The sequence below is a fragment of the Mobula hypostoma genome, chromosome 18, assembly GCF_963921235.1.
Source record: "Mobula hypostoma chromosome 18, sMobHyp1.1, whole genome shotgun sequence".
In the NCBI taxonomy this organism is placed as follows: Eukaryota; Metazoa; Chordata; class Chondrichthyes; order Myliobatiformes; family Myliobatidae; genus Mobula; species Mobula hypostoma.
This window is the reverse complement of record NC_086114.1, coordinates 31947362-31972682: the sequence shown is the minus strand read 5'-3', so window position 1 is coordinate 31972682 and position 25321 is coordinate 31947362. Positions and strand designations below refer to the sequence as shown.

The window sequence follows — 25321 nt, the reverse complement described above, 5'->3', positions numbered from 1 at the left end:
AGGGAAGAAAACAGGACTATGCTCAGGTAAAATTGGCAATCTAACACAGCAACAAATTTTGCACGTATTATATCTTTAAGAATAAATACTTCTGTTACTTCTTGTTGGGTTTGCTGTTTACACATGTTGTGCTGAGCTTTGCCCAGCAGCAACCTCATCGTGTGACATACAGCGCACCATTTTCTGTTCGCACCAGACCACCCATGCAGGGATTACTGCATCACAGAGTTGCCCACTCAGAAGTCCAGTCTGGGGAGAATCGCTCCCTATTTACCTGATGAATTCAGCTTCAAACACGAAGTGGACAGGATCCAGCCAGCTCAGAATGCAGCCAGAATTTGGGAGGAATCGGAATTGGATATTTATTTGAGAGCATGCTGGTATGTCTTCCAAAAAACTGCTGCCCGTAAGTGCACCACGATTCCACAAAACCCATCTCTAATACTCTTGCTTTGCAGCCTGATGATCATTTTTAACAGCTTGGGACACAGGAATCACACAGATCTCTGCATATCCCTTCCCCTGACTCCCTGCCCAACCTATCCCTAATACCAATGCAGTATTTGATTAGCCTCAACACCCTGCAGGGGTATGGTGGAGCTGTCAGAGCAGAGGTTCCCAACCTGGAGTCCATGGACCCTTTGCTTAATGGTATTGGCCCATGGCATAATAAATATTGGGAAACCCTGTGATAGAGAAACAGCCTTCCACTTGTATTGTATAAAGCACAGCCTGCAGTGGACACTACTTCGTGTCTTGTGTGCAATCAAATTTAAATTCCAGGAGTTACTTACAAAACTGCTGCAAAACAATTTTGAGTGCAATGGATTATTAGAAATACGGACACTGTGCTGGAGGAAGTACCATTGGGAAGGAGGTACAGGGACCTGAATTCCCACTCCACCAGGTTCAGGATCAGGCACTTCCTTTCAATTCTTGAACCAACTGGCGATGTTCCAATCACTACAGTTTAGCAACACTATCATCACTTTGACCAGTTTAATTGTATTTTCTTGTAAAAATTGTTTATAATTTATGTTTTTCTTGTCATTGCTGCTTATATGATACCGTGTGCTTATGAGGCTGCTACAGGCAGGTTTTTCATCACACCTGTGCATACATTTACTTCCACTTATGACAATATAATTTCAGTGGATCAGGCAGCATCTATTGAAGGAAATGCCCAGTCGATGGCCTGAAGAGCTGACTGTCCACAGATGCTGCCTGACCCTTTGAGTTCTTCCAGCATTTGTGCATTGCTTCAGATTCCAGTATCTGCAGTCTCTTGTGTGTCATTAGAGATGTGGAATGAGGACCGATATTTGTCATGGCAATGGGAGGAAATTCCTTCTTACCTTCAAAGAGCACCACGGGATCTTTCATTTTCAAATGAGAGTGCAGACGGGCTATAATTTTAATGTAAAGACCTTTGGCTATGATGAATACGCTGGAGTGGCAGCCTACATATTAGAAACATAGAAAACCTACAGCACAATACAGGCCCTTCCGCCCACAAAGCTGTGCCGAACATGTCCTTATCTTAGAAATTGCCTAGGATTACCCACAGCCCTCTATTTTTCTGAGCTCCATGTACCTGTCCGGGAATCTCTTAAAAGACCCTATCATATTTGCATCCACCGCCGTTGCCGGCAGTCCGTTCCACACACTCACCACCCTCTGCGTAAAAAAACATACCCCTGATATCTCCTCTGTACCTACTTCCAAGCACCTTAAAACTGTGCCCTCTCGTGCTAGCCATTCCAGCCCTGGGAAAAAGCCTCTGACTATCCACACAATCAATACCTCTCATCATCTTATACATCTCTATCAGGTCACCTCCCATCCTCCGTCGCTCAAAGGAAAAAAGGCCAAGTTCACCGACACACATAAAAGTTGCTGGTGAACGCAGCAGGCCAGGCAGCATCTCTAGGAAGAGGTACAGTCGACGTTTCGCACCAAGACCCTTCGAAGGGTCTCAGCCCAAAACGTCAACTGTACCTCTTCCTAGAGATGCTGCCTGGCCTGCTGCATTCACCAGCAACTTTTATGTGTGTTGCTTGAAATTCCAGTATCTGCAGGTTTCCTCATGTTTGGGAGTTTACTGAACCTATTCTCATAAGGCGTGCTCCCCAATCCAGGCAACATCCTTGTAAATCTCCTCTGCATCCTTTCTATGGTTTCTACGTCTTTCCTATAGTGAGGCGACCAGAACTGAGCACAGTACCCCAAGTGGGGTCTGACCAGGGTCCTATATAGCTGCAACATTGCCCCTTGGCTCCTAAACTTAATCCCAGGATTGAGGAAGGGCAATACATTGTATGCCTTCTTAACCGCGGAGTCAACCTGCGCAGCAGCTTTGAGTGTCCTATAGGCTCAGACCCCCAAGATCCTTCTGATCTTCCACACTGCCAAGAGTCTTACCATTGATGCTATGTCCTGCCATCATATTTCACCTACCAAAATGAACCACCTCACACTTATCTGGGTTGAACTCCATCTGCCACTTCTCAGCCCAGTTTTTCATCCTATCAATGTCCCGCTGTAACATCTGACAGCCCTCCATGCTATCCACAACACCCCCAACCATGGTGTGTTTGTCTCTGGAGCCGGACTTGAACTCGCTGCATTCAATTACAGATAGAAAGGTATTGCCTGTGAAGTATTTTGAGATCTTTTCACAAGGTTAGGCTCAACAGTATCCAGGATGAAGAGGCCCACTTGGTTCACATCCCATCCAACGTCCTAAACCATCACACCCTCCACACTGATGCAGAGCAGCTGCAGTGTCTACCATCCACAACGTGCACTGCCAGACTGCCTCAGCCACACTACTCCAACACCCCATCCCAAACCGACAATCTCCACCATCACAGGCAAGGCAGCTGGGGCATGGGAGCACCACCCCTTCATGTCACACGCCATCCTGACTTGGAAATATCTTGCCATTCCTTCATCGTAACTGGGTCTCAATCCTGGTACACCTTTCCCAACAGCACTGTGGGTGTAACTGCAAGACAGGGACTGCAGCAGATCTTGAGGGGCCTCTCCACCATCTTCTCAAAAAAGGGGCAAAAAAGGCTGTCTAGATGCAAAACCCAGATGCCAAAATGGAATATTAAAAACTGCCAAGTTAATGCATATTGCTACAGAAGCCACAGCAGAATATGTTGCATTTTCCCTTCATGGGTTTGACCTTGAAGCCTGTGGAACGTAATGGTAGATGGGGATAGGATTTCGACATCTGTACCTGGGTAATATAATACAGTGATGAGCCAGCATGATATTGACAGTTACCCCATTGATTGGTGGAGACAAGTGCTGTAATTTCTATGCTTCAACTAGAAACATTTCTATTATTTATTGCAGCAGGGTCTGCAGCACAGAGGCAAGGCAGGGTTGGCAAGAAGCCAACAATGGATCAACGCTGACTGTATGGGCCAGCCGTAACATGTTCCCACACATCTTTGCATTTCCCTTTTGTTCTCTCGAGTATCCCTCTGTCATGACTACAGGTGGCCCAATGTGAGCCTGAAATTGGCCACCACTGGCGTTTGCCCCTCAGAAGGCTGCCAGCTTTGCTTCAGCCTGGTTATTGCCACTATGCCCACACCGACGCCAGTGGATCTTCAAATTAGAACATAGAACATTACAGCACAGTACAGACCATTCCTCTCATTACGTGCCAAACTCTAAACCTGCTCTAAGATCAAACTAACTCTTCCCTCCAACATAGCCCTCCATTTTTCTATCATCCATGTGCTTATCTAGGAGTGTCTTAAATGCTCCTAATGTATCTGCCTCTACCATCACCTAAGGCAGGGCGTTCCACATACCTACCACTTACTGTGTAAAGAACCTACCTCCGACATCCTCCCCCCCCTATACTTTCCTCCAATCAGCTTAAAATTATGGGGTGGTAGGTGAGGACCAGGGGAACCCTATTCCTAGTGGGGTGGTGGGAGGATGGAGTGAGAGCAGATGTACATGAAATGGGGGAGATGCGTTTAAGAGCAGAGTTGATAGTGGAGGAAGGGAAGCCCCTTTCTTTAAAAAATGAAGACATCTCCCTCATCCTAGAATGAAAAGCCTCATCCTGAGAGCAGATGCGGCGGAGACGGAGGAATTGCGAGAAGGGGATGGCATTTTTGCAAGAGACAGGGTGAGAAGAGGAATAGTCCAGATAGCTGTGAGAGTCAGTAGGCTTATAGTAGACATCAGTGGATAAGCTGTCCCCATTTCACGTACATCTGCTCTCACTCCATCCTCCCACCACCCCACTAGGAATAGGGTTCCCCTGGTCCTCACCTACCACCCCACCAGCCTCCGGGTCCAACATATTATTCTCCGTAACTTCCGCCACCTCCAACGGGATCCCACCACTAAGCATATCTTTCCCTCCCCCCCTCTCTCTGCATTCCGCAGGGATCGCTCCCTACACAACTCCCTTGTCCATTCGTCCCCCCCATCCCTCCCCACTGATCTCCCTCCTGGCACTTATCTGTGTAAGCGGAACAAGTGCTACACATGCCCTTACACTTCCTCCCTTACCACCATTCAGGCCCCCAAACAGTCCTTCCAGGTGAGGCATCACTTCACCTGTGAGTCGACTGGGGTGATATACTGCGTCCGGTGCTCCCGATGTGGCCTTTTATATATTGGTGAGACCCGACGCAGACTGGGAGACCGCTTTGCTGAACATCTACGCTCTGTCCGCCAGAGAAAGCAGGATCTCCCAGTGGCCACACATTTTAATTCCACATCCCATTCCCATTCTGACATGTCTATCCACGGCCTCCTCTACTGTAAAGATGAAGCCACACTCAGGTTGGAGGAACAACACCTTATATTCCGTATGGGTAGCCTCCAACCTGATGGCATGAACATTGACTTCTCTAACTTCCGCTAGGCCCCACCTCCCCCTCGTACCCCATCTGTTACTCTTTTTTATGCACACATTCTTTCTCTCACTCTCCTTTTTCTCCCTCTGTCCCTCTGAATATACCTCTTGCCCATCCTCTGGGTCACCCCCCCCCCCGTCTTTCTTCCCGGACCTCCTGTCCCATGATCCTCTCGTATCCCCTTCTGCCTATCACCTGTCCAGCTCTCGGCTCCATCCCTCCCCCTCCTGTCTTCTCCTATCATTTTGGATCTCCCCCTCCCCCTCCAACTTTCAAATCCCTTACTCACTCTTCCTTCAGTTAGTCCTGACGAAGGGTCTCGGCCTGAAACGTCGACTGCGCCTCTTCCTATAGATGCTGCCTGGCCTGCTGCGTTCACCAGCAACTTTGATGTGTGTTACTTGAAATTCCAGCATCTGCAGAATTCCTGTTGATTTCAAACTAGGTGTGTATTTTGACAACTGTGTTAACTGAGCTGGAGGCGGGTTTGGGTTGGTGTACATCTGGGCTCACAACCAAGTCGTTAATACTGAAAATAAAAAGTCAATAGTAAACGGACTCTATTTAAAACTCAGAACATTACCAAAACTAACACTAATTTCTCCCAGTTAAAGCAAGACCTGACTTCTTTACTCTCAGAAGAGCAGATACTTCCACGGGAATTTGTGAATAGTACGTGAACAGACAAGGACAAAGGTGATATTATGAAATGGTGACAGTTGAAGATCATCTGGAATTTGACTATACAGGGGTGTACGAGAACGTGAGGAGCATAGATCATGTCCTGTTCTGGTCTTTCTGCCAGGGAAAGGGAACTAAAAATCAGAGGGTGGGAGCAGAAAGCTGACGGGCAGCTTCTTCACTTAGCTTCATTAGAGGGTGGTACACAGAGGATAGGAGCTGCCAGAGGAAGTGTCGAGTACAATAACAACATTTCCAAGACACTTGGACCGGTAAATGTATAAATTAGTAAACTGGTTTATTATTATCACATATACTGACTTACAGAGAAATATGGTGTTTTGCATGCTCTCCATCCAGATCATTTTGTCACATCCTACAAGGCAAAGCAATAAAAGACTCCAGAAGTGTTACAGAGAAAGTTCAGTGAATGCAGACAATAAGGCATAAGGCTATAATGAGGTGAATGGTGAGGTCAAGAGTTTAGGAAAGGTTAGAGGGTTATAGGCCAAATGTGAACAAATGGGACTTGCTTAGATGGGCATTGTGGTTGACATGGACAAGTTGGGATATAGGTCCAGTTTCCTGGCTGTATGACTCTGTAATTCCGTGACAAGGTTATTTCTCTGGAAAGAGAGCAATGCTTGGAAATCACATTTATAAAATCACTCAGTCACTCGCAGGACATGGAAAATGCTGACATCTATTGCTCCTAAACTGAGAAGAAAGTTCAGTCAACCTACACGATCGGTCTGGAGACATGCATAGACAGGACTGGGAAAGTAGGGCAGAATTCCTCTCTTGAAATACTTCGGTGACCAGATGGGTTCTGTGTCAGTCTGGCTGTTTCACGGTTACTGTGGCTGACACTAGATTTATATTAAACAAAAAGATTAATTTGCTGACTTAAATTTTAATTCCCTACCTGCTATGGTGAGACTTGAACTCAAGTCTCTTGATCAATGTTCCAGACTGCTGCTCACAGCACAATTGCTCCTCATTGTGTTGATTAGGGCTGTTATCTTAATGTACAAAGTACAATAAAATAATTCAGTCCTAATCAACCCACTTTAGCAATTCTTGTGCTTTTGACCTCTCTATCCACTCACCTTTATGACTGATTTCTACTATCTTACTTAGACACGGAGGGATTTGATGTGGCTTGCTCATTAGGAACTTTTTGTATCTCTGAGAGAAAAGAAGCCAGGGACTGTGTTGATGATAGGAGATCCTGGATGGACAATTGAAAAACCACAGCACTGCACATTCAAATTGTATTGCAATTCTCTCCAGCTTTGGGCTTTAAACATTTCTAACCTTGGTTTGGTTTACCTGTCTGGTATTTAAGACACTGGGAGGCTGCACTATGTGCTGTTCTGGTCACCACTTAATGGAAGGATGTGGTCGCACTGGAGAGGAGATTTGTCAGGATTAGTTACGGGGAGAGATTGGATAGGTCGGTCTTGCTTGCCTTGGGACAAATGAAGCTGAGGAGTGACCTGATAGCGCTACTGTATATAAGTTTATGAGAGGCATTGATTTGGTAAATAGTCAAAATCCTTTTCTCTTGGTAGAGTTATCAGAAACACGAGGGCATTGGTTTAAGATGAGAGGACAGAGCTTTATAAAAGGGAATTTGAAAGGCAGGGGGAAAAGATGAGGTGATGAGGGAAGTGGTAGCAACTGAACTCAAAAGTAGCTGGTCTCAACAATTTGCCCACATCCTAACCAGCTCATCTTCACTCACTATCCAACATGTTAAAACTCTGAAGACTGCACCCTGAGATCCCTGTAGTCCTGAGCCACGTTTCCATCTTCAGTGGCCAAACCATCAGAAACCAAGGCACAAGGGCTCTGAAATTCTCCCCCACCAACCCCATGAAAAGCTCCACCTTCAAGGCACTCTTTAAAAGCTGCCCATCTGAGGAGCTGCCCCAGTTCAGGCTTTCCATCATACTTCATGTGGTGATGCTTCTCCAAAACAGCTTGAAATTGTTCACTCCAGTCAAAATTCTGTTTGAAAGTGCTGTACATAACTACAAGTTGTCATTGTCTGAAGACTGTTGCCGACTGTTGAAGGATCTGTCAATTAATGAGACCACGTCTAACATTGTTATTGATTCCGCAAGTGAAGTTGCACATTCTCAGCCCTCGCTACCTCACGTCAAGTGGTGAGTAATTTCTTTTATGGTCTTTGTCTGGCTCCTGTATTATCAGTTTAATGGGCTGCAATATTCGTCTTTGCAAAATTGAGAGTGGATGTTTCACCTCTAAAATCTGTGGAGTCACTTCACTGCTGGAATTCATACTGTAAGCTTTTCCACCATGAGTGATGATATCCCTAACTGTCTCCAAACACTTAGACGTTGAAGACGACATACTCCCACTCCTGTTCTGTGGGTTGCTGAGGTGGCTGATCTAGCCAATGTGTGAACCATAGACTTAACCTCAGCTGGGGCAGGAGGTGCTTGGTCAGATGGGTGGGTGCATAGACAGTGAGGTGGTGCAGACTGTCGTTCATGAAGGGCCGTTTGTGAGCTCCCAATGTACGGCCTTCAGTTCTCAATACCATCCTCAGCGCCCCATCTCATACATCCCTATCCGACAGGGCAATTCAATTAGCCCCTTCTTGCCTGTCATCCATAAGTGTCTGCATAATGCCTGAGGAATTCCTGGTAAGTTTTGCAACCAACAAGCACTGTTAATGTTGGGAATGCGGCAACCAATTTGCATTCGACAGACCCCCCTGCCCCCTCAACCTCAAATGACAGTGAGATAATTACAATAGTTATTGACATCAGACCATGATCACATTTCAGGCTTTGGATAAATAAGATGGCACAAGAAGTCCACAAGATGGCACCTCTGACAGAGTGGCACTCTCTCAATACCAAAGATTTAGCTTAGGGTTGTGTATTCAGGAGTAAAGGCCAATTTATACTTCTGCGTTGAATCTACGCCATATGGGGTGTATGGGCTGTCAGGGAGGGGGAGCACCTCTGGTGGGGGAACATGTCACGTCCTTTTCAAGGCGGTTAGCCCACCTTTTGTCCCCACCTGGCACTCAGCTCTCACCTGTGGCTCCCCGTAGCTGTTTGCATGCAACAGTGGCCACACCCCGGGCAATGGCTTCGACAAGCCGGCTAAACCAGGTGAGGGTAGCCGATGGGTCTCAAACCCTCTGTGAGATAGGGAGTTGTCTATCCCAGCATGTGAAGACAGACTCCGGCGGATTGAGCGGACGAGACCAATGGAAGGTCCAATGGTCAAGAAGGCGGTCTCTGCAAGTGTCATGGAACGTGTAGAGTAGGACAAGACACAGAAGACGTCCTGGTCATCCACTGTGCCTAGTCCCATCTCCAGCCGTCTCGACTCTGTCTTGCCACTAATCCAGATGGGAATTGGGAAGAGAGAGTGAGGCTGACGCAGTGCAACTCTCCCTCACTTAAATCCAAATCACGCGCTAGTCTCAACACCATCATAAAGGTGTAGAGGTCGTCATCGATGTCAATGATGGACGAACACACGCCGAGCCTGACGTGCACCTCCCCAAAAATGTAACTACGCGTCGCGGCAACGCAGACTGCAACAACTGTGATCGGTCCGCTTGGTAGCATTGCATTTCCTCCTACGCATTTCTGGTTGCTTCTTCTCGTCAAATTGTCAAACCTACCTGCCGACATCCGAAAATATTTGAAATGCATTTCCTTGTCCATGTCTCTCAGCGGCTGGACAAGCACAGAAAATTCACCTTCCTTCTGCCTCAATCCGTTCAATGGTCGTACACACCATCTTCTCCGACGTCTTCTCTCTTTTCTGCATTGCAGTAATTTCAGTAAAAGTAACTCTTGTTCAACATTTATTAGACCCAACTCCAACGTGATGTGCTCAGTTTCAGTTGCCATTGCTTGAAGTACACAAAGAAACTCAACACAGTAGCATAGAAACCCCACCGCCAACTAGCGTTTTGGCGGTGAATTGCAGAGCGATGCAGACACACCAACGCACAAGTATAAGTGCTCACAACGGCGTAGGCCACTTGCGTAGGCTACGGCGTAGAGGCCACGCAGAAGTATAAATCAGCCTTTAGACTTGAACCCACAGCTTTATGTCTGAGGCAAAAATCAACAACCGAGCTAAGGACAATGTGCATAATATCTGATGATTGCACATCAATTATTGATAACTTCACCTACCATGTCACATGTTACTGATCATTCTCTGTCCCCCACAATGCCACAGATTTTAGTGCTGTGTTGTCCAGGAATGATTATCAAAAGTTCACTTGCCCTAAAACCATCTTCAAGATTCAAGCAACCCACACAAATGTCCTGATGAAGAATCTTGGCACAAAACTTTGACTGTTTACTCTTTTCCATAGATGCTGCCTGGCCTGCTGAGTTCCTCCAGCATTTTGTGTGTGTTGCTTGGAGTTCCAGCATCTGCAGATTTTCTCTTGTTCAAGATTCAAGATTATTTAATGTTATTTCCAGTAAACACATATATAGGAGAACAAAATAATTGTTACTCCCGATCTGATGCAGCACAAAAAAACAGCACAGTAAAATAAAGAACACAATGATAAATAAAAAACACGGTAAATATAGCTTATATACATGGATTGGCTGTATTTTATTTATTTATTTAGTGGTATAGTGTATAGAAGGCCCTTCCAGCCCTTCAAACTGTACCTCGCCAGCAACCCCAGCAACCCCACAACCCCAAGTTACCCTAACCTAATCACGGGGGCAATTTACAACCTGCCCGGTGTGTCCTTGGACTGTGGGAGGAAACTGGAGCACCCGGGGAGAACCCAGGCATTCCATGGGGAGGATCCACAGATGCTCCTTACAGAATGGTACCGGAACTGAACTCCGATCTCCGGAATGCCCCGAGCTGTAATCGTGTCACAATAGGCTACCGTGATGCCATGCATAAATTTTTGTATCTACATAAAGTGATGCTGGGCACAAAAGAGTCTGTATATAAGGTGACTGACAGGCGATGATAAAGTAGTGGTGGTGGGCGGGTGGAGGCGTTGATCAGCCTTACTGCTTGAAGAAAGTTGTTGTTAGTTACTCAAAAAGGAACTTGCATACAATCACAAAATACATGTAAATATACTTAGCACAGTTTAATTAAATACACACTTACTGAACAAACATTTGATTGTTCATAACTAGATACATAAACCGTTATGTTTGGTTCCTTTTGTATTCCATTTGAGAATGACATACTCTATGACCATGAGCAACGAAATCATGTCACCAATAAACAGACGTAATCAATTTTTAAACTGATTAACTCTATTTCTGTAATTAATAACGTGGGCCTAGTGGCTAATGCTTTGAACAATGCTCTGCTACTGCGAAAAAATATAAAATGATTGAAATGCTCAGCAAGTCAGGCAGCATCTGCGGAGCGAGACAGAGAGAAGCAGCTATTTTAGAAAGAGAAAGTTAATGTTATAAGTTATTAAGCTTTCATCAGAATGGTTTAACATGAATCTCTCTCTCCCTCTCTCCCTTCTATCACACTTTTGCTCTTGCTTCAGATTTCCAGCATGTGCTACCATTTTGGGTTTCAATTCCAGTTCCAGAGCTGTCACACTTCCACAGCTTGAAGGGCAATTGTGGTGAAAATATAGTTGTTAATGAAGCTCTAAAGACCATAGCTGTTTATTTAACCAAAACAAATATGCTGTTACTAGAGACACTAATATTGTGGCTAAAAAAAACTTCCTATTTTTTTTTGGCTTGAATGAATGAAAATTTTGTAAATTCCAGCCAATTAATTTTTCTTCCTGTAAGCATCACAGTGTTGCAGAGTTAAAGAAGGGCTCGTACACAATAATTTACCTTAAGATCAGCACACATTGCATCTTCCCTTTATGTGTTTAAAAATGTAAACAGTTGAGCATATTTCACAGAACAGATATGGATAGAAGACAAGTCTTTGTGTGGAGGTAAGAGGTGAGCACAGCCTTGGTTGAAAAGCTAAGCATTCAGGAGAATGGTCCATTCTGGGTATGGATTCTTTCATTCTACCAAGAAAATGGTGCATGAATGATCAAGGTTGGCTCTAGTTTCTAGTAGAAATATGGCTGCCTGCAAAATTTGTGACCTTTGCCAACTAGAAGGCCAATAACAACAGATGCAGGGGTCACCTTTATTCTGGGTCTGTGCTCACTAGAGTTTAGAATAATTTGGGGTGGGGGAATCTCATTGAAACCTGTCAAATATTGAAAGGCCTACATGGAGTTGATGTGGAGGGGATGTTTCCTATAGTCTATAGCCAAGGGCACAGACTCAGAACAGAAGGACATCACTTTAGAACAGAGATGAGGAAGGATTTCTTCAGCCAGAGGGTGGTGAATCTACAGAGTACATTGCCACAGATGGCTGTAGAGGCCAAGTCATTGGGTATATTTAAACTGGCAGTTGATGGGTCCTTGATTTGTAAGCGGGTCAAAGATTATGGAGAAAAGGTGGGCGAATGGGGTTGAGGGGATAGTAAATTAGCCATGATGGAATGGCAGAGCAGACTCGATGGGCCGAATGGACAAATTCTGCTCCTATGTCTTATGGCCACCAGTAACTGCTGGATCCCCAGCAAAGTCAGACAATTATTTGCAAATGTCTTCTCCTTTCTTTTAGCGGCCCACCTGGAGGCACAGCAGAAAATCCTTCCCCAGGTGGATTGCAGTGGTTTAAGAAAACACTGCATCAACTCCTTCTTAAGGGAAAATTACAGATGGGCAATAAATGCTGCCTTTGTTAGTGATACAATATCTCAATACAGAATTTAATGAAACTGTGGAATACATTGTCCCTGAGAACCAAATACTAATTCTGCAGTTCTCCAAGCGGTCTGATAAGTGCTTTGGATCTAATTTCTTCGGGGGGGGGGGGGCAGAGGTTATAACTTTGCAACTTTATCTAATTCCCAATAGAATTTGCAGATAATGCGATATCTGATGTACATTTTATCACTCTTGTTAAATTGGGATTATTGGTTGAATGAGATTTTTGGCTGTAGTAAGACCATTTGTCCACTGGATGTCACTCCATTAAATGTTGTGACGGATATCTGCTCGAGAATGAACAAAATTGTCGAGGGCATCTCACACAAATTCTGACTAGTGCTTCCACCTGCTTTATATTTTCTTGACCAGATTGACTAAAATAAAGCAGAAACACTTTTCAATAAAATGATCTGGTGAATAAGATTACATGCTTTCGTCCTGAGATAGACTTTAATCAGGGAACTCGGGAGAACTCCTACTGATCACCATTAAGGGGTCAGTGGTGGAAAGGATGAGCAGTTTCAAGTTCCTGGGCCCACCATGTTGATGACAGGTGCTATACGCCATTACAAGGTTGAGGAGATTTGGTATGCCACCAAAGACCAGCAAATTTCCAAAGATTTATTATGGAGATCATTCTGACTGGTCACATCAATGCTTGACATGGAGGCTCCAGTGCACAGGATCAGAAGAGGCTTCAGAAAGTTGTAGACTCCACACTGAGGACATCTTCAAAAGTCGGTGACTCAAGAAGGCAGGATCCATCATTAAGGACCTTCACCATCCAGAACCTGCCCACTTCTCATTACTATCATCAGGGAGGAGGTAGAAGAGCCTGAAGACCCACACTCTACATTTAAGAAGCAGCACCTTCCCCTCCACCATCAGATTTCCGAATGGTCCATAAGGTCTCAAGCACTACCTCACTATTCCACTTTCACATCTGTATTTATTTATATATCTCTCAACCTACTCCATTTATTATTGTAACTTATAGTCATTCGTTGCACCTGTGCTGTACTACTGCCACAAAACAACAACTTGTTGACTAATACCAGTGATAATAAACCTGATTCAGATTTTAATCTTAGTTGAACACAGCCAAGAGCATTATAGGTCGAGCAGGACTTTGGATTAAGGTTCAAAGCATGAGCATGTCACCAGGATTAGGGAGATTGTGCAAGACTCAGTCTGAAAGGAAAGTTAATAAATTTTATTAGCGAATTCAAACTAAGTTGTAGAATGTGCCTTCGTTAAGTCTACATGGGTGAGACTAGAACTCGAGTTCATAGGTTTAAATTCAGATTCAGATTTATTTATCACACATACTCAAGGCATACACTGAAATGCGCCACTTTGCGTTAGCAACCAGCATATCCAAGGGTGCGCTGGGGGCAGCCCGCAAGCATTACCACACATTCTGGCGCAACATAGCATGCCCACAGTGTTTAGGTTTAGGGTGAAAGCTAAACTACTTAAGGGGAATCTGAGGGGAAACTTCCTCACTCAGAGGGCTGTGCAAGTGGGAACTGAGCTGCCAGTGGATATGGTAGATGTGGTAACATTCAATGAAGTTTGGATGGGTACATCGATGACAGGGCTCTCACATGCAGGTCAATGGGGACAGTCAGAAGATCAGGTCAGCATGGACTAGATGGGATAAAACGGCCTATTTTTGTGCTGTGGTATTCTATGACTCTGGGGTCAGTTCTAACGGGTTCACACACATCCTAATAAATGGCAGACTTCCAAGCAACAAAGGAACAGAGGAAGAGATTTGGTTAGCTTCACCCTGAGGTGTTACAACATTCAGATGATTCGTGCTGATTCGTTCCTTGGTGACACCGTGGTGCAGACAGGTTCAGTCCTGACCTCAAGTACTGTCTGTGTGGAGTTTGCACGCTCTTCTTGGGACCACATGGGATTCTTTTTGATCCTCCGGTTTCTTCCTACATTCCAAAAGTGTGTGGGTTGGTTGGTTAATTGGCTGTTGTAAATTCTACCTTGTGTGTCGGTGAGTTGCAGTATCTAGGGGATGTTGATAAGAATGTGGAGAGAATAATATGGGCTGGGTGTACTTCCATTCCTAGAGGATGCTTGATAGTCAGTGTGGATTTGACGGGCAGAAAGTCCTGTTACCCTGCATTATGGATTTATAACTATTGTCCATTCACTAGCTCCAATTTTCTACATTGTCCAAAAAAACAACAACTACAACTCTTGGTCTTTAATTTTATTTTTATTTTTATTTAGGGAAGATGCAACATGGTAACAGGCCTTTCTGGCCCACGAGCCCATGCTATCCACTTACACCCATGTGACCAATTAACCTACTAACCGATTCGCCTTTGGAATGTGGGAGGAAACTGGAGCACCTGGAAGAAACCCAGTCGGTCACAGGTAGAACGTACAAACTCCTTACAGATAGCAGGGGAACCGAACGCAGTCCGCTGGCTCTGTGACACTACAAGGTCTTCGACACTTCCTTTCGATGGTTGGTGTGTGTGTGTAGGTGTGTGCATGTGTAGGTGTGTGCGTGTGTGTGTGTGTGTGTGTGTGTGTGTGGGTATGGACATGTGAATGAGACTGGGGGGCAGAATTCTTTACTGGGAAACACCATCTTTAGTTTCACTGCCATCAGACAAACTAATATTTTTAAGATTATGGAACGATGGATCATGTCTCAGATTGGCATTGATCACAACCTGTGGGAATCTGAAGCAAATTGAGCCTAAATCTAACAGTGACACAGATTGGATGGAATGTGGTGGCGGGGTGATACAATAGCCTGGATCATTGCACAACCCTGTGACATGCTCCATTCCAGTCTGCTACCAGCAAGCTACACGCACACACACACACACACACACACACACACACACCCCCACCCACCCACACACACGATCTGTTTTGAGCTCCCATCTAAAACCGTGATACATCAGGTACCTAGTCAATAGGGTTGCCAACTTCCTCACTCCGAAATAAAGGACAAAAGTTGCATCAAATACGGGACACTTGTGTTTATCCCGGGAAAGACTACCATGACCATGAAACCTTGCGCGGGCACCTGTGTCGCATGCGTGACATGAGCATTCGCGTATGTGCCAATTTTTTCTACAAATTGGTTTTGGCTTAATCTTCCCAATTCTGTTATGAAACGACACTATACATACATTATTTCTACTTTATATAGGCTGTGTATTTATCATACCATTCCTACTTTTATTATATGTTAGTATTATTTTAGATTTTATGTGTTATTTGGTATGATTTGGTAGGTTATTTTTTGGGTCTGGGAACGCTCAAAAATTTTTCCCATATAAATTAATGGTAATTGCTTCTTCGCTTTACGCCATTTTGGCTTACAAACAGTTTCATAGGAACGCTTTGCCTTAGCGGGGGAAATATGGGACAAGGGCGGTCCCGTACGGGACAAACCAATTTAGCCCAATATGCGGAATGTCCCGGCTAATACGGGACAGTTGACAACCCTACTAGTCAACTAAGTTGGCTCACCCTGGTTAAAGGCTTGATTGCGTAGCAAGTGACAATGGCCTTCAATTTCATTTATATTTCAGGTTTCTGAGTCATTCCATTCAAACATTAGGACGGATTCTCTGTTTTTGAAACAGCATATCTGATTTCAGTTTAATAGAAGATTTTGTTTTCTAACAATTACAGATGTAAGGATTTAATTACATAACAATGTAATGCCAAGCAATAGAATGCGATATAAGAAGCAAACGTACGGTAAGTTGGAATCTGGATTTTCTGGGGTGTTAAGGAAAGTACTGGGGACACAGCAATGCGCAGTCCATAGTTGGCAACACTGCTGCAGGTTCGAACCTGGGAGGTGCAACTAGGAAACTGTGTGGGTCCGGTCACACATGGGTAAGGAAGCAGAGCAGAATGCTGAAGGAAGCAGAACAGAACATTTTCTCATTACTTCGGAGGACTGTCTAGAGATGAACACTTCATTTGCTAAGGCAGGAAAGACTGGAAACTCTCACCATCCATGACCTCTTCCCATTACTGCCATCAGAGAGGAGGTACAAGAGCCCGAAGCTGCACACTCGTGTTTAAAAACAGCACCTCTCCCTCCGTCATCAGATTTCTGAACAGTTCATGAACCCTTGAACACTGCTTCGCTCTCTTGCTCTCTTCTTCCACTATTTATTGTATATAATGTAACGTAGTAATCTTTTATGTATTGCCCTGTACTGCTGCTACCAAAAAAAAGACAAATTTCATGATATATGTAATAATAAACCTGATTCTGAAATGGGATTCGTATAAGACCAGAGACAGGTGAGATTCTGCAGATGCTGGACATCTTCAGCTACACATGCAAAATGCTGGAGGAACCCAGCAGGCCAGGCAGCATCTATGGAGGGGAATAAGCAGTCGACATTACGGGCCAAGAGCCTTCATCAGGATTAAACTATAAGAGTTGACCAGTTATCCACTCAGGTACAGTTGGATATTAGTAATAGGAGCAGTGTACATAGCTGCTACTGTAAGAGAGTGGAGCAATGCAGTTTCACAGCCAACAGGCAGGAAACAATTGAGTATTTACTCTTTATCAACTGCAAAGCAGATGTAAAAATAAAGTGGGCCACATCAAAAAGTCACATATATAATCCTGGCAGAGGGCCACTGCTCCTCACTTATTGTCTCTTTGCCTGGCTTTGCTACTCTTATTGGCACACAAGCGGAAATAAGATGTTATATCTCTGCTATGATAAGTAATGGTGAAACATCAGCAATGAAAGGGTTTAAGGAATATCTTAGATTATCACCCAATTCATTTATCAGCCAACATCTCCTGCATTGAAGCACTGGTTACTCTCTGACATATAAAGGGGATGGGGGTGTGCTAGGCTCCTACAATAGACACCATATTGCAGGAACAGGTTACCAGCTCACTATTGACTTCAGGGTACCTCTGGCCCACGAGCACTCAGCGAAAGAAGAGCATTCAGAACCTCTTGCGCATGGAGCACACACAAAAGTGATGGAAAGGTCGCAGCACCTCAGAAACCATCTACCTGTCCCGGCACCCTCCACCTGCCCGACTGGAGAACTCTGTAGTTTGGACATTGGCTTTCTCAGCCGCTGCAGAACCTACAGAAATGGAGTGGAGATAGGACATCCCCAATCCTGAGAGACTGACTAAAAATGAGATATTTACTAACAACAGCTTTCATTACCAAGTGTGATCCATTCATTGCCAACTGATTACCTTTAACTTAATTTATCTGTCAAAATTAAGATTGGGTTTAAGTTTCTTCTTAATATTAGAGCATTCAGCTTTCGTTTGCTGCCTATTTCCTTTTGTTTTTGGCACTAGCATGTTGCTTCAAGGAAATTTCCCAGACTGTACAGGCGACCCAAGCATTACAATTGCTTAGGTCACAGAAATTCACCCTTTCAGAATTCATAAATCACTGTCCAAAGGTTTAATCAACAAAGTCAAATTCGCTCTCACAGAATCTGTGAGAAAAAAAAACTACAAATCAACACAAAATTTTATTCTCTTTCATTGTGCATTTCTTGACACACAGGCGACAATGTGGCCTTGTGTATAGAAAATCGTGATGTGGCCCGTTTTCTAGGAATTCAGTCACCCTATAATGTGGGAGTCATCCAGTAAAGTTGCATCATAATTATAAATGTAAAGTAAGACTGCAAATATTAATCTAAAAGCACTCATCGTAAACTGTGGGAGAATGAGTTTTACAGGTTCAACATCAGTTCAAACACAGGAGTAAGTTATTTTGCCTCTAAGCCTGTTCTGCCAGAACAGATCTGCATCATTTACTTGCCTTGATCCCATAACTCTCTCTACTCTTCCCTAGCAGGAACTAATCATCGTCACTTTGGTACTGAACCCCCAACCCCCAACACACAGGGATCAACATGTTAATTTCCACTGCCCTTACAGTGAAGAAAGTTCTTCCCTTTTTGACCCCTCAGTGACCTAGCACCAATCTTTGGGTTATGTCTTCACACCTTGTCCACCAGAGGAAACAGCTCCATCTGCAATTTCCTATCAATTCCTCTGATTGCTTTTAAAATTTGACAGAGATAAGAGGTGCTTAGAGACAGTTGATTGGCTTTCATGTATAAAGTAAATGCACAATATTGATATTTTGTGGACTAAAGTTGTGCATTTGATACTTCACTAGTTCGAGGTACATGCACACCTTTAATGCAGTTGTAAAATGGTACCACTTTATCTACCATAGTGTTCATTGAGGTACCAGGGTGGAATTTGGAAAGATTCCCTTTAAGTTCAACTTTCTGAACTCAGTAAAATTGCCTATCGCAGCTAAAATCCCCTCCTGCAAAGCAGCCTTTGTTCAAAACCACAGTGACAGTGCTTGTAGAAAGATTGCTCCACAGCCAAGCATCTCAATAATGCCACTGTCAGACTCTAAACTGTGCCAAAGCAACAGCAGGCCTTAGTTCGTGTGGATTCTATTAAATGTGAAAGGCACTGAGGCTTAACAATGATAGTTATGTTTGACTTCCCTTCCCCCCCACCCCCATTCTCCCCTCTGGCTATGTGCAAAGCAACTGAAGAACTTGACAGCCTATCAAAAGAAAAATGGGTTAAAATACAAGTTAAGCATGAGCAAAGCTTCTGATCATTTCATTGTTGGAGATGATCTTTTTAAAAAGGAAAAGTGATAAAACAATCTCTGAACAGGAGTAGTGATATATTGATTCGATAAAAGAAGACAATTTAGGAGTAACCATTTAATGGCTGATATGGAAGTATGAAGTGTATAAATAGAGACTACCTCCATTGTCACCTATTATGGAAAATTTATCCATAAGACCATAAGATATAGGAGTAAAATTAGGCCATGTATCCCATGGAAACCATTCAATCATAGCTGATGTCTTTTCTTCCCCCAAGGGGCACCTTCCCCCTTCATCTCCAGTCCTGATGAAGCGGGAAATGTCAGCTGTTTATTCCACTCCATAGATGGCTGCCTGACCCGCTGAGTTCCTCCAGCATTTTGTGTGTGTTGCTCTCGATTTCCAGCATCTGAAGAATCTCTTGTGTTTATGATTTTTTCAACCCTTAATTCCTGTACTATTCAATAAGGTATTAATCTTTGCCTTAAATACACTCAACAACTTGTTCTCCACAGCCCTCTGTGGCAACAGATTCCACAGATACACCACTCTAGTGAAAGAAATTCCTCCACATCTCAGTTTTAAGTGACATCCCTCTGTACCCTCAGATCCTAAACTCTCTTAATAATGGAAAAAAAAAACCCCTTTTAGTTGTCTCTGTCCAGTCCTTTCCTTATTTGCTAAGTTCCAATGAGATCCTTTCTCATCTCTCCATCATCGAACACAGGCTCAGAGACATCAAACGTTAAGCTTCTCATTCCCAAGATCATTCTCCTGGACCATCACCATCTCCAGAGCCAGCACATCACTGCATTCACTTTCCAATTCAACTCTGGATCCCTTTCATGTGTGTAGCACATTTGTATTGCTGCAGCCATCACCAAATCTCATCCCATGTCACGCTGAAAGCATCGGGGACGTTCCTTCTCATTCGATACATCATGCACAATGTTTTTTTTTTCTTTTACGTTCTGCTGTGTCACAAACGATAGACCTGGCTGTGGTCCTTGCTTTCAGAATGTGGAAACTGGAAAGTCCCTCTAACATCACTCTTCCAAACTCGACGGCACGGTCACAGTGGGGGTGATAGAAACACAGAAAATAGGAGAAAGCTGTATGGACGTTTAACCATGCTCCACCTTTCAATACAATTGGGGCTGATACACTATCTCTTTACAATACATCCGCTCTCCCCATCCCCCTCGATGCCTTTTGTGTCTGGAATCTAACTGCGTGAAGGCATCTTCATGGGGTCAGGACAGCAGGATAGATGATGCAAGGATAAAGTGGAAAAGATCTCTTCTGACCACTCCGCCATTTCAAAGGTAACATCTCACATGTATATGGCGCCTTAACAGAGTAATACCCCATCAGGAGCTTCATGGGAGGAACAGCAGAGAAAACTTAACATCAAGCTGCAATAATGAAGTGTTTTGAAGTGGCATCTCAGTGGATAAGGAGAGATGGTAAGAAGCTGAGGAAGCTAATTCCAGGATTTGGGATCTACGTAGCTATCAGCAGGGGGCGGATTGCACAAGCGTCTTGAATTTCTAAGACACAGATCCTGATTTTTTTTCAATGGTTTTCCAGGTGGTGATTTGGCAGCGAACTAATGAAATGTATTCTCCTAAGGCAATCTCATGCAAGCATCAGCCAGCCCTGAGACTTGAGCAAATGAGACAAATCAGTCAGATCACTTAGGGATGAAAAAGAAGTGTGGAACTAAAGGGCTTTATTAGATTTTAAAGTTATTCAAAAAGATCATGTTAACTGCTCAGAGTTATCATAAATAGCATACTTCCTTTCACACTGCTTGCAGCGCAGATAATGCTGACCAGTTTCTATAGAATTCAATTACAAAGGTGACATTTAAAAGGCTGGGTTCCTCCAGGTGCTCCAGTTTCTTCCCAAATCCCAAAAATGTGCAGCTGTGGTGGGTTCATTTGCCACTGAAGATTATCCCTTGTGTGCAGGTGAGTATAGAATCTGGGAGGTGAGATGATGAGCATGTGGGAGAATTCAAAATGGAATTAGAGGAGAATAAATGTAAATGGATGGTCTATGGTTAGCAAGCACTCAATTGCCTGAAGGGTCTGCTTCCGTGCTGTATCTCTCTCTGTTTTTTAGTGATAATTTGGATTGCTAAATACTTGCTCACACCACACCCAGTTAAACTACTTAGCAGGTTTCAGGTAGTCAGGAGTTCAAGCTGTTTTAGTTGACTGCAACTATGATGGCGATAAGATTCTAAATATAACTTCCAACATCTAGGAAAGGAAGCAGCTTGGAGATGGTTCCCAGTTTTATTGCATGTTGGTAAGTTTTGTTGCCATTTATGTTTACAACCTTGTCTCCAGTATGAGGAAGCAATTGTATTAGGTTAGTTTAAAGAATGGCACTGCATTTACTGTATATATCTCCTTTCATGTTCCAAATCTGTTAATCACCAAAGAAATATTTTTGAAAAGTAATCTCCATTATAGATAGGGAAGATAGCAGGCAATTCTCCCACAACAAGTTTCCATTGCTTTGGTGTTTTCCAGAAATGTTGATTTCCAGAAACATGCAGTTGCTGATTTTGGAATGCCTGGAGAGGCCAGCCTCTCATTCAGAAGACCAGTCGTTTAGCAACACAGCACTCACGAGTGCCAGCTACAGATTTCTGGTCAAATGTCTGGGTCAGGGCTCAAACCAAGAATCTGGCACATTTAGAGACAAACATGCTGCCAACTGAGCCACATTAGGGCATTAACGGCTTAGTTAAAAACCGTTTATAGTCATAGATCAATATAGCATGGAAGCAAGCGCTTCTGCCCACTTCCTGTGCTGACTGTCCAGCACCTACTTTTATCCTACCCTACCTCATATAATTATACATCCTCCCCCCCACCCCCCCACCACCATTTCTGACAATTCTACAACTCAACTGTGCAAAAGAGAAAATATATAGTATCATTAACTTGAGGGATGACACCCACAGTTACAGGGAGAACGTGTGGACTCCACAGACAGTACCAGAGGTCAGGATTCAACCCAGGTTGCTGGAACTGTGAGGCAGCAACTCTACCAGCTGCACCCTGTGCCTCCAATTACTTACAGTCCAAAGCTCCATTACACAATGTTAGATATTATATCATCAGTGCCTGGAATCAAAAGAGAAGTTGCACAATGTTTCGCCCATTCTTTGTTCTAAAGTGTTTTACAATTATTCTGATTTTGCATGCAGGCAATGGACATTGATATAAACGATGATTTGTATATATCTTACCTTTGAAAAAGCTAGGGTGAGTATTTATTTCATTTTGCCCAAGTATTATGTTTATGCAGAAATTTTAACAGGGCAATTGCTGTCTGAAAATAACCTACATGCAAACATAGAACTTTCACCAAGCATTTATTTATGCCTGAGTTTCGTAACTGCTCACTGTCTTGGAATTGCCATTGAGTTGGCACAGAGTTTCCCAGCAGTGTCATGCTGCCAGCTGGATCCACACTTTCTTGGTGTGGGCCCTTGGCAGCAACTGCATGATCCAAACCAGCAGAGACTCTCCGGGTGCACATGGTCTTAGGGCAATCCCCGTCCGCAGGAGTATCTCAACAGGCACCGCTAAGCCAAGCCTCAGAACATGCTGAGCTGGCCCTCAAGATATTAAAGTTTGTCTATCTGTGAATTCTTTTATTTATTCACAAATACTTAAAATCATTCAAAACATTTACTGAATCATTGTAATGTTTTTATGTAAAAAGTATATTTTAAAATTATTAAACTATTATAAAAACAGCCAAGATTACTTTAAATAACTCAATTTATTCAATCAGCAAATGGAATTCTATCTGGGAGATATGAGGTAATGCCCATTTCTTCCAAGCTCCCTGTGCACAGCAGGCCTACATAAGAAGCGAAAGGAGGAGAGGGCTTCACAAGTTACCCACCTACCTTCCCCACCAGCCACCTCCTGCTCTACCTGTGGAAGTCATTCATTTCCGAGGCCACAGAACTAGGATAGAAGCTGCATGTCAACCTCCATCCTGAGGAACAGCCTTAGAGGAGGAACAAGGATGCATTTGTGGAGGTGCGACAAAGCAACGGACTGTACAGTAGATGGAAGGATACCCAATAGTGTGGTAGAATAATATCTAATGATCCTAAAGATAGCAAAGCAAGTCATAATGGTGATTAACAAAGATATGCAGAATATCTTCCTTCATGAGTCAAAGTACAGAATTGTACTTGTACAGAATTGTACTAGAACTGTATACAACATCTTCAGTAATGCGTAGAGCTCAGTTCACTACATTTAACAATCAAAATGCAAGAGCACAGAAGACAGGGCAGATGTATTTTTCTAGTACTGTTAACTTTTCCAAGCAGAAAATATGGAAAAGTCAAAATATCAGATAGACTGGGATTGATTTCTTGGAATAGATGATGCTGAGGGAAATTTTCAGTGAGGGGCACAAAGTAAGGAGGGGCTTTAGCAGTAATTGCTAGTAGAATTAGAGAGGGTTAAAGAGGAAGAAAGTAGACTTGGATGTATACCTTAAGAGCTACATCCAGAAGGCTATCAAACCAGGTGGTTTCCCTCTTAGGCAATGGGCAACTCCCTTCCACTCAAATTCTTAGTTCTGTTATGGCTGATAAGGGTGATGTGGGGATGATAGAGCCTTTCTCAGATGGTCTTAGAAAGTGACAAGGAATGAGGTAGGTTCTCAGAAAGGCAGCATCCATTATTAAGGACCCCCAGTACCTAGGGCATGCCCTTTCCTCATTGCTATGTCAGGAAGGAGGTACAGAAGCCTGAAGGCACACACTCAGCGATTCTGGAACAGCTTCTTCCCCTCTGCTAAACACTTCCTAAATGGACATTGAACCCATGAACACTACCTTACTTTTTAACTATTATTATTTCAGTTTTTGCATGATTTTTAATCTATTCAATGTACATATACTGTAATTTACTTATTTACTTCTATATTGTGTATTGCATTGAACTGCTGTTGCTAAGTTAACAAATTTCACAACACATGCCGGTGATAATGAACCTGATTCTGATTCTGTTTATGAGGTGGGGTGTTCCTTCTGCTGTTTGCTCCTGGTGCACATCCTTGAAGTTCACAATTCATCTCTAATGCTATTTTCCATTCTGAGTGGCCACAGACCAGAAATGCCCAGGCATCATTGAGGACATTGCATTTCAGAAGGATATAAGAACATTGGGATAATTCCATGCTGGACTAAATGTTGTTGCTGTACTTGTGCCAGCATGTACGATGCCCACTCTAGTACAGGATCGCACAGGAATCTTGACCTTCCTGACGCTTAGGAAGAGAAATGCCAGTAGCTTCACATGGAAGTGTTAGTTCTGCTCAGTAAAAGCTGGGCAGATGAATAAGCTTGGAAGATGTCCAGCAACTAGTCCTGAGAGCTATGTAGCATTTTGTCTTAATAAAATGCCAACAACTGTTACACTGAATTCAAAATCGGGCAGCACGGTAGCTAGTGTAACACTTTACAGCACCAGTGATCGCGGTTCAAGTCTTGCTGCTGGTTGTGAGGAGTGCATAAGTTCTCCCTGAGACCATACGGATTACTTCCGGGTGCACTACTTTCCCCCCATATTCCAAAGACGTATGGGTTAGTAAGATGTGAGCATGCTATGTTGGCACTGGAAGCATAGAAACACTTGAGAGCTTCCCCCAGCACAATCCTCAGCCTGTTGTGGCCGCTGACACAAACAGCGCATTTCACTGTATGCTTTGATGTTTCTTGAGAAGTAAAGCTAATCTTCAAATATTGACTTGCCTATGTACGGTGGAACATTAACCACTGTCAAAGAGTTGGACCAAATGTCAGATAGCAATCTAAAGATTGAAAACCAATACCATATATCTTAGCAGAGATTCATTTTTTTTCCATTCTTAAAGCAGGATTATTTTGTATATGCAAGAATAATTTTGCCACAACAACTATTATAGCCTTTCAATTATACAATATTAAGATTATTGCAAATCTGTCACCCATGGGTTCAAATAAATTGGATAAACAGGAAAAAAAAATCTTTAATTCCTATGATTTCTTTTAAGACACAACCTGCTTCACTTTAAAATTATCTGTTTACAGCCAGGCAGATATCCAAGAACGACTTGCTTTGGAAGACATACTTTGCTTGCTTGGTATATTTTGGCACCTCAGTCCAAGCTAGAGCTCAGTTTTCAAGGTCACTCTTTCCTTAGAGGGCTCAGTAGCTCTGAAATGAAGTGAGTTTCCAGCTCAATTTCAATCAATTTC

The 25321-nt window shown here is 43.5% G+C and overlaps 1 protein-coding gene across 4 annotated transcripts in view; it reads right to left on the bottom strand.

Moving 5' to 3' along the window:
- Positions 1-25321, bottom strand: part of LOC134358439 (rho GTPase-activating protein 22-like) — a 520442-nt gene that overhangs the window by 146186 nt on the left and 348935 nt on the right. The window lies entirely within an intron of this gene.